Here is a 9,938-nt window from a genome sequence, read left to right as displayed (position 1 = left end):
TCTGGGCGGAGGGTGGGCAGCAATGGCCACCGGCTGGACACCAGCTCTGGCCCCACAGTGGGGCCCACCCGCACCCACCCCACCTCTGCCCTCCAGCCAGGGCTGCCCGCCGCCCGCCCCAGGCCGTTGTGGGAGCCCAGCCCCAAGGCAGCCTGCGCCCACGTGATGGCCTTCCCACTGGTTCACTCCTCCACCACCCAGTTACTCCTGAAATGGAACCAAGACTCGGGGGTGACAGGCCCACCAGGCAGGGCCCCCTTGGCCCCTGGCAGAGTGCCCGTGAGGACTGCCATGGTCAGTGGGCCATCAGGGCAGGAATGCCCCGAGCTGGCTCCCAGCCCTGCCATCCCCTGCCCAGGGGTCCTGCTTGGAACAGCTGGGTCCTGGGGTACAGGGCTCCCCACTATTGGCCTCTGTGCCTACTGCCCACCCCCAGGACCCCCACCTCCAGGACCTTGTCCCAGTGATGGCTGTGGGAGCCCAAGACAGCGGAGGGGCACCTGTTTTTGTGAATTCTCTCTTCTAATTTTTCTGCATTTCCTGTTCTTCTTACAGGGGCACACACTTCTCAGGCAATCAGAACAGACAGTGTCAGCAGGGAGAAAACAACTCCCCTCAGGAGAGGGGAAGCTGGCAGGTGCCCCCAGGGCCCAAGGGTGCCAGGCTCCCTTGTGCTGGGCCCCCCAGCACATGGGCCAGTGAAGGGCCACCTCCCGGACCCAGGCTGGGCGCTGTCCCTGAGCGCGGCTGCCCACCCATCCATCCGGCCTCCTGGTGTGGTCTGGGCCTGTCCCCAGGGACACGCCAGCCTCTTTTCACAGCCACTGCGACGGCTGCATTAACTTGCATCTAACAGGACACAGACGTGGAGCAATTCCAGTTTAATTAGGCATCAGGAAGCTGGGCATTAATTAAAGTAACAAAGTCAGCATAACACAGGCTGGGCCAGCCGCGAAGGCTGCAGACAGTGCGCGGGGTGGCGGGCTCAGCTCAGGGAGCGCGAGCCCCCGACCCCTCAGCCCCGCACCCTCCACCCTCGGCCGCCAGCCAGCCTGGGACGTGCGCTGAAGGCCAGCGGGTCCTCGCGTCCTGCACGCCAGGCCCCGCAGCCTTGGGGCCCACCTTGAAGGAGCCTGACCCCTGCCCTGGACACAGACCACGCTCAGCACTCCCACCTCCCACCGCTGGCGGGCACAGGGGCACAGGCACGGGGATGGGGGCCCAGGGCTGCGGACAGAGACGGGACCCAGGCAACCAGGCCCCCTCGCCCTCTGCCCAGCCCCTCACCTCCCGCCCCCTCACCCCCACCCTGGTCTACAGTCTCAGCAGGGTAGAGTGTTTGCTGCATGTATGGGAAGTGCTTTACTCGACTTTTTATTTTAAGGGCAGGAGAGCTGAGGGCTGATACTTTTTTCTCTAAGGACAAACAGAAACCAGATCAGGTGGTTTCCTCCCCCGGAACCCTGGCTGTCTCCCAGGGTCCCTCTCCACCGTGGGCTGCCCTTGAGGCCTCGCCAGGGCTGTCTTCGGCCCCCGGGGAACAGGCTCAGGGGTCTCTGATGGCTTCTCCCACCCGGCACAGGGTCACCTCCTCCCTCCTGGACTTCATGGATCTGTGGATGCGCCCTGATCTCCGTCCTCACTTCCCTGGGGAGGCTGAACCTGGCGGTTTGACCCAAAGGGCACAGAGCCCTGGGTGTCCCAGCAGGTCACTGGCCAGCAGCCGTCCAGTGAGCTCCAGGCCCCCAAACCTGCTTGAGTGAGAGGGTTCCCATCAAGGCCACGGGGCTGACAGAGTGGGAGCCATGGATTCTCCGTGAGATGACGCAGCCAGGGGTCCCCACGGCCGCCGCCGACTCCGGGGAGCCACCCCAGGAGGCATCTGTCTCAGAAGCTGGACAGAACTTCTGAGCCAGCAACGGGTGGCCCCGGGCTGGAGCGCAGGAGGGCCCCAGCCAGCTCTGCACGGAGATGGATGGTGGATGCCCTCGTATCGACGTTTCCCACAATGATGACCGTATTTTCCCCGTCGAGCCCCAAGTCGATGGCATTTGAGTAATCAGAGATTGATTTTAATTAAGTCTTAGAAGTTTTGTGACTGTGCCTGACAGAGAACGCCTGTCCGTGGCTGCAGAGGGGACGGTGGAAGCCTGCCCGGGAAGGGGCATCCGTGAGCCCTGGCCTCCCTGGGGCCCGCCGTGTCCTCTGCCCTGGTCTGCAGAATGAGCCTGGGAAAGAGCCTGGAGGTGGGTCGTGGCCGGTGCTGGGGCCTCCCCTTCCAGCGTGAGTCCTCGACTGTGAAAGGATAACGCCCCTGCTCCAGGCCCACCCTGCAAGAAGGGACGCCATTACTTCTCCACATAACCTAGTGGGATCACCCCAAAGATGAGCTCCAAGCCTCCTTTCCCCCAAACCTCCTCTTCTGTGTTTGCCACGGTCCGCAGGGTGGGCCAGCCCAGCCGCAGACCACACCCCATGGTTGCTGACCGCAGGACACAGACCCCTCACCTCGGTCCCCTGCCGGGTCCCGTCCACCCTCCGGAGCGTCTCCCGTCAAGGCCAGGAGCCAGGGAGCCCGTATAGGGCTCCACACCAGCCCCTCAGGGCAGTGGCACCCCCCGGGGACCCCAGGCCCCCAGCTGCCTCCCACCAGCCACCAGCCCACTGACAGTTTCAATGCCTCAGAGGCGGGAAGGTCATTAGCAGGAATGAATTATGAATGAGGAGGCCTTGTTAGACAGACCAGTGAATCAGCTCTCTCACCCTGAGTCCCTGAGCACAAACGGGAAAGCTCTCAGGGAGAGGGTCAGCCAGGCTGAGGGGGGTGGGTCCTGGGCACAGAGGACCCCATGGGTGTCCGGGCCCTGGGACAGAGCCCCAGGACTGTCCACTTCAGTGCCCTGGGGACCCCAGTGCCGCCGACTGGCTGACACAGGTCCTACCTGCTGAGCCTGTGCAGCTGGCCGTGGGCTGCAACTCCCCGCCCCAGACCCTGACCCAAGACGGGGAGCAGTTCCCCCCGCAAGACTGACCCCCAGCCGGGGAGACAAAAAGGTCTCAGAGTTGCTGACACCTCCGGACAGAACTGCGACAGGCTAACAGTGGGGCGCTGGCCACGGGTCGCTCAGAGTGGTGACCCTGGGCCAGAGGTCAGGAGAGTCTGGACCTGAGAGCTTGGGCCACAGGCGGGACATGGGTAGGGCAGTGGCCAGGGGCCAAGCTCCTGCCTTCGGGGCCTTGGGCAGCCCCAACCCTCTCGGGGCCTCAGTTTGCCTGTCCAGGGAGCCCTTGGGACAAGGCTGATAGACCAACAGGTTAGATAGACCAAGAGCCTTCAGAGCCTTAAGCAAGTATGATTTACTTAATTCCTGATAAGGATTACATCAATTGAATGCAAATCAACCACTTTAATTAAGCTAAATTCTCCCTAGATTGGTGGAGGGAGGTGGAGCCCAACACGGTGGGAGACAGGGGGTAGCCAGGCCAGGACACACCTGCCCACCCCGCCCACGGAGGCCAGCTGTCTGCGCTGAGCGACAGGGGTCCCCACCCAGCCCTGCCTGTGGGCTGCGGTCTTCTCTCTGTCTCTCCACCTGCCCTTAGCTTGTGCTTTGAAAACTGTGAACTCTCAGCAGAGCCGCAGGAGCAGGCCTGAGCGGCCATCCACCTGCCCAGAGCAGGGCCAGGGGCTTCCCTCTCCCACTACTGCCTTGGGGCCAGCTAAGCGGGAACCACTGGCTCGGACAGGGGACAGGGTGCCTCTGAGGGCTCGGAGGAGGGGCGTGGCTCAGGTGAGCCTGCCTTGAAGCCAGGGTGACAGGGCCACACGGCAGCTGGGAGTCACACCAGGTGGGGCCAGAAACCAAGATCGGGAAACCGCCAGTGTGAAGGGCAGCAGGCCCCCCAGGGCTGTGGGCTTCCTGGCTGTCCAGGGCTGGAAGGGTCCAGAGACACAGGCGACCAGCGCCAGGCCTCTGTCACCTGGAGCTGCCCTCCTCCTCGCCCTCAGGTGAAGGCTTCCGAGACAGGGTTACGGCAGCACTGAACAACCACTCACACTTTAGTGAGAACTGGTGGGCTGATCCAGGAGACTCAGCATTAGTCTAATGGCAGAGGGGTACTCACAGGGCCCGGAGTGGGCGGAGGCCCAGAGGCCATTCCCACGGGGGCAGAGAATGTCCCTGTCTACCGGCCCTGAGACCCGGGACACCCACAGGTACTGGGTGGAGATTCCTGGGCTCACTGAACCAAGCCAACAGCCCCTCCATAAGCTGCCAAGGGAGGGAGACAGGCTCCTCTCACCTGGCCCAGTGACTGGGCATGGGATCCTCACCCTATGTGTGTGGGTAACACCCATGCCCGGGGCGCAGGCCAGGAAGTGGGCAGCGGAGGGCCCAGGGAACCACACCCGTGTGTGGTTCCAGGATGACTCCTCCATCCCCCACCAGCACTGAGGTTCCTGCAGTGTGTAGAGAACCGGCAGTTCTGATGGGCTTTCGTTTAACATTTTCTTTACCACAATCACTTCAGAAACTATTAAGTGCAGCTATTCATCATTAGGTAATTATTATCTGCTCATATATTAAGTTTCTGGTCACCAAGAGTGTCACGAAGATTTAAGATCTTTAATTGTTAATAGTGTTTCCCAAACACAAGCGAGGTTTAATACCCCTCAATATGTTCCCCCCACCACCACCGCCTGGATGAGGCAGGGAGGGCCCCCCACTACATGTGTGTTCTGGGCCCTGGGCATGACCCAACCCTCCCCAGTCCCACTTAGGGCCCTAGAACACCAGGCCAGGAGTGTGGCCCTCTCCCATGGTCCACACCCACCCACATCTGCTGACATCTCGGAGGCCCTGTCATCAAGGTCGACTGGATAGTGGCTGTGCGAGGGCCCTGCTCTCCCCAGGTCAACTCCAGCCCTGTGACCAGCAGACCAGGAGGAGCCGTGATGGTGCGGGTGCCAAAGGGGGTGGTGGAGGTGGTGGTGGTGGAGGAGGTGGTGATGGTGATGGTGATGGTGGTGATGATGGAGGTGGTGGTGATGGTGATGGTGGAGGAGGTGATGCTGATGGTGGAGGAGGTGATGGTGATGGTGGTGATGGTGGAGGTGATGGTGATGGTGGAGGAGGTGGTGGTGGTGGTGGTGGAGGTGATGGTGACGGAGGTGGTGGTGGTGATGGTGGAGCTGGTGATGGTGATCATGGAGGTTGTGGAGGTGGTGATGGTGATGGTGGAGCTGGTGATGGAGGAGGAGGTGGTGCTGGTGGTGATGGTAGGGGAGGTGATGGAGGAGGGGACAATGGGGGATGAGGTGGTGAAGGCAGTGGCAATGATAGTTGTGCCCATGGTGACAGCAGTGATGATGAAAGCGGGTTCTCCTGGACGCAAGTTTCCCAGACAAACGCGGTTTTGCCGCTGCCCTCACCCCAGCCGCTGGCAGGGTGCCCACCTGGGAGCTGCCCTCGGAGGCGGCAGGAGAGAGAGCCTTGACAAGTCCTGACAGGACAGTGGGCTATCCTGAGCTGACAGACAGCGTTTAATCTTAGTTAAAAATAAATAAGTTCAATTATTTTTGAAAGGGAAAATACAGCCTAGTGTTTACTGCAAGTGAAAGGAAGGTGATCACTCAGGGAGAAGTCCACTGCGGGACACTGGGCACCTGTCCCAGCTGTCAGGGGCCCTGTGGGCCGGTGGGGCCACCTCACCTCACAGGCCTGGCAGGAGGGGGCCAGGCCTCCGCTCGCGATCTGGGGCCTCCCTCCACCCCTCCTGCCCCTGGCTGAGTGAGGTCACCTCCCCAAAACTAGCAGCAGGGAGTGCCAAGATTTGGGGGCTGGCAGAGACCCTAGCCCCGACCCCGGGCGGCATAGCTGATGAGCAGCAGAGAGCCCCTGCCCGCAGTAATTAGCGTGAAACGTGACGCCTTCGCCAGGGAGGAAAACCTCATCTTGGAAACACACGGCCAGAGCAGGTTCAATTTCACCCGAGGGGCCATAAAACCCTTTTCCAATCACCTGGAGCCATGGGCTGCCAGCGCCGTTAATCCTGGGGATGTTATTTAAAGCTGAGACGTCACTCGGGAAGAATCAGACCCGAGCCCCACAAGGAGCCCCTTCAGTTTCCACAGGGGCCCTGGGAGCCAGACATGGCCGCCCGGGTGCTGGGCAGGCCAGGGGTGTCCTCAGCTGCTCTGGGTCTCCCCAGCCGCCACCAGGCTGGCGGGGCCCCGCATGGGCCCACGGTGGGTGCAGCTCCGCCCCCCCCGCCCCCCCAGACTTCCATCATCCCAGACTCTCTTTAAAAGTCGTTTCCTTGATTACCAAGGGTAACAATGAAAACATGTAATTGAATCTCCAAGAAATTACCATTTTTATAACTTGTGCCCAGTTCCTGGGGTAAATGAACAGCTCCCTGCACACAGCAGGGGCCCCAAGGAGCCTCCGCCAGGGGTGAGCCTGCCCCCTGTCACTGCTGTGGGCCCCGTGCTATTTCCCGGGGGGGCGGGGGCGCGGAGGTCTCCCCTGCTGGAAAGCCATCGGTGGTTGGAGGGAGTAGGGTCAGGGTGGGTCAGGGAGGGCTGCAGAGAGCAGGCCTGGCCAGGGGGAATGGGGGCTCCCTACCTGCCCCCTCCTGCTGACCACCTGCCCCCAGGAGCCAACTGCCCAGCAGGCCAGGTTGGGCACCCAAGGATCCTGGGGCATCTCAGGTCAATGCAAGCAGGGAGGTTGGAGAGGTGACCAGTGTTGGAATGGTCATAAGCTGGTGGGCTGGTGGGGCTGGTAGGCTGGTGTGTAAGGTAAGTGCCTCTTGTGGCTGCGTGGTTGCTGGGTGGGTGGCTGGCTGGGTGGCTGGCTGGGTGGCTGGCTGGGTGGGTGGGTGACTGAGTGGGTGGCTGGCTGGGTGGGTGGCTGGCTGGGTGGGTGGGTGACTGGGTGGCTGGCTGGGTGGGTGGGTGACCGGGTGGGTGGCTGGCTGGGTGGGTGACCGGGTGGGTGGCTGGCTGGGTGGGTGACCGGGTGGGTGGCTGGCTGGGTGGGTGGCCGGGTGGGTGGGTGGCTGGGTGGGTGGCTGGCTGGGTGGGTGACTGGGTGGGTGGGTGGGTGGCTGGGTGGGTGGGTGACTGGGTGGGTGGCTGGCTGGGTGGGTGGGTGACCGGGTGGGTGGCTGGCTGGGTGGGTGGCTGGCTGGGTGGGTGGCTGGGTGGGTGGCTGGCTGGGTGGGTGACTGGGTGGGTGGGTGGGTGGCTGGGTGGGTGGGTGACTGGGTGGGTGGCTGGCTGGGTGGGTGGGTGACCGGGTGGGTGGCTGGCTGGGTGGGTGACCGGGTGGGTGGGTGGCCGGGTGGGTGACCGGGTGGGTGGCTGGCCGGGTGGGTGGCTGGCCGGGTGGGTGACTGGGTGGGTGGGTGGCTGGCCGGGTGGGTGACTGGGTGGGTGGCTGGCTGGGTGGGTGGCTGGCTGGGTGGGTGGCTGGGTGGGTGGCTGGCTGGGTGGGTGGCTGGGTGGGTGGCTGGCTGGGTGGGTGGGTGACTGAGTGGGTGGCTGGCTGGGTGGGTGGGTGACTGAATGGGTGGCTGGCTGGGTGGGTGGGTGACTGGGTGGGTGGCTGGCTGGGTGGGTGGCTGGCTGGGTGGGTGGGTGAGTGTTGGTCCCTGCTCCCTGGGGAGGGGCACACCCCAAGATCAGCGCGGGAGCCTTAGCTGTTCCCAGCCTGCAGCTGCCACCCTGGGAGCCCCGCCACGCCCAGGCCCTGCCCACTTCCCTGACTTCTGAGGCCCACCCCAGAGCCACAATGGTCCACTTCACCCCCGACCAGCGATTGGTGCTGCACCCCAAAACCCCACCTCACCAGGACACAGCCTGGCTCCACGGAGCAAGGGCTGGGCCCCAGGGCTGAGAGGTGCGGGCCTTGGGGCCCGGTCCCACATCCAGAGAGCCTGCCCTGAGCAGCCCCAGGCTCCGTGCCCTGCACATACACCAACACCGGGTGTGTCTGTCTGACCGGCTCTGAGAAGGATGAGGCCGGGCGTTGTGGGCTACAGGTGGGTCCAGGCTTGTTTCCATGGCAGCACCGCGAGGTCAGCCAAAAGCAGCGGCTCTGCCCACGGCCCGGACGGCCCCACCCCAGGCCCAGGGCGGTGGGCACTTGGCACAGAGCGCCCCCCATGCACCCCACCGCCGCCTCAGGGGCTCCTGGCTGCCTGCCTAGCCTCCCAGGCACCTTGGAGACCCTGCAGGCAACCGCCTCCGGCCCATCCTGGCCCATGGGGAGTCCTGGACACCGGCCTACCCCGCCCCGAGACAGGCTCTCGCCTCCCAGCGCCTGGGCCTCAGAGGCTGGAACTGGGACCCCCGCCAGCTGTGTGCCCACTGACAACCGGGCAGCCTGGGGCCAGCCCAGGGCTGCTGGAGGGTCCACACCCCAGCGGAGTGGGGTGGGGAGCCCCACCCCAGGCACCCGCACCCCAGGCAGGGAGCAGGCGAGGGGCTAAAGGAGGCGGGATGAGCCCCAGGGTGAACCCCGGGGAGGCGCTGGCAGGATGTGGTCAGACCCCCACGGGAGCACAGGTCCAGCTGCGGAAGGCTTTCTCCCCCGCACTGGCAGACGCGAGCAGGGATCACCCGCCGGGCCTCAGGGTCCTCGAGCCTGCAGCCCTTCTGTGGGCTTGTGTGGCCATCTGGTGGTGGATTCTGGGACCTACGCCTGGCTGGCCTAGAGAGGATGGACTGTCCTTCAGAGCCAAGGAGCCGCGGCCACGCGGTCTCTGCCCTCCACCTGACTCCGGGTCTCACTCACCCCTCCACGTCCACTCCCCAGGGGCAGGGATGGGCCCATGTGCTCCCCACCCCCCGCTCCCAGCGAGCGCGGGCCGGGGGCAGGGTGGACAGCATGGTGCCCATGCGTCCTGGACTCTGGCCCCAGGAAGGGTCTCAGGAGGTGACCCCAGTTTCGGCTGGCTGGGCTGGCTTCCCGGGCTCACTGTGGGCTAGCTCACCGTGGGCAGGTGTGAGCCCAGCTGGCAGGGACCCCCTTGGGGGTCTCTGGGCAGGTTCTGTCCACCCGTCTTGGGTGGGGCCTCAGCATGGCCACCCCCCAGCCTGCAGCCCTCAGCCCCTGCTGACGGTGCCCCGCGGCGAGGATTTTCCTTGACACTTGTATTCTCTCTTCTGATTCTAAAATAAAAAATGCACAGCAGCTGTCCAGAGGGGCTCCGAGGGAGGGAAGAGGGGTGGGCTGCCCAGCGCACACCCGGCGAGCCACCCGGTCACCCACTGTGAGCAGGCATGCCTGACCCCCAGCTGCAGCCTCTGAGACGGACCCGCCGTGGGAGGACCCCACAGGCACCTGCTCGCCCTTCAGCTGCGCCCCACTCCCAGGGCCTGGCCCGGCCTGCTCCCTGTCCCTCAGGCCAGGGCGGGGCGGGGGCCCCCAGCAGGCAGTGGCCGGTGTCCACTCCCCTGCAGTGCGCTGGCCCTAGTTGGGGCGGTCAGTCCACAGGCTGCCCCTCACTCGCCACTCCTGGTGGATCCATCCTCCTGCCTACGGGTCTGGCCACTCCCTTGCGCCCCAGGAGGGCACCAGACCAGCCTCGGAGCCCACAAGGCCCAGCCTTGGGCCAGCGGTGTCCGTCACAGACTCGGACCCCCAGGCCCTGGGAGTGGCCTGAAGGCCCAGAGGGGGGGGTCCCCAGCCTGGGGCTGCCCCAAGAAGCCTGCAGGCCCTAGGGTCTGAGGAGGGGGTGGGTCCGTGTCAGGGGCCTGCCTTGGGGGTGCGAAGAGGGGTTTCCCTGAAGGCTGCGGCTGGCCCAGGGGCCCCGAGTCCCACGTGCCCCGGGCCTGTTGGCCCACTTGGGAAGCATGCCTGGGGCCCTGGACACTGGGGCCACAAGGAGGCCAGGCCGGGCAGGAGGCGTGTGGCCTCCAGGCCTCTCCC

Source organism: Bos javanicus, chromosome 17 (genome assembly GCF_032452875.1).
Source record: "Bos javanicus breed banteng chromosome 17, ARS-OSU_banteng_1.0, whole genome shotgun sequence".
NCBI lineage: Eukaryota > Metazoa > Chordata > Mammalia > Artiodactyla > Bovidae > Bos > Bos javanicus.
Note: the sequence above shows the minus strand (reverse complement) of the source record.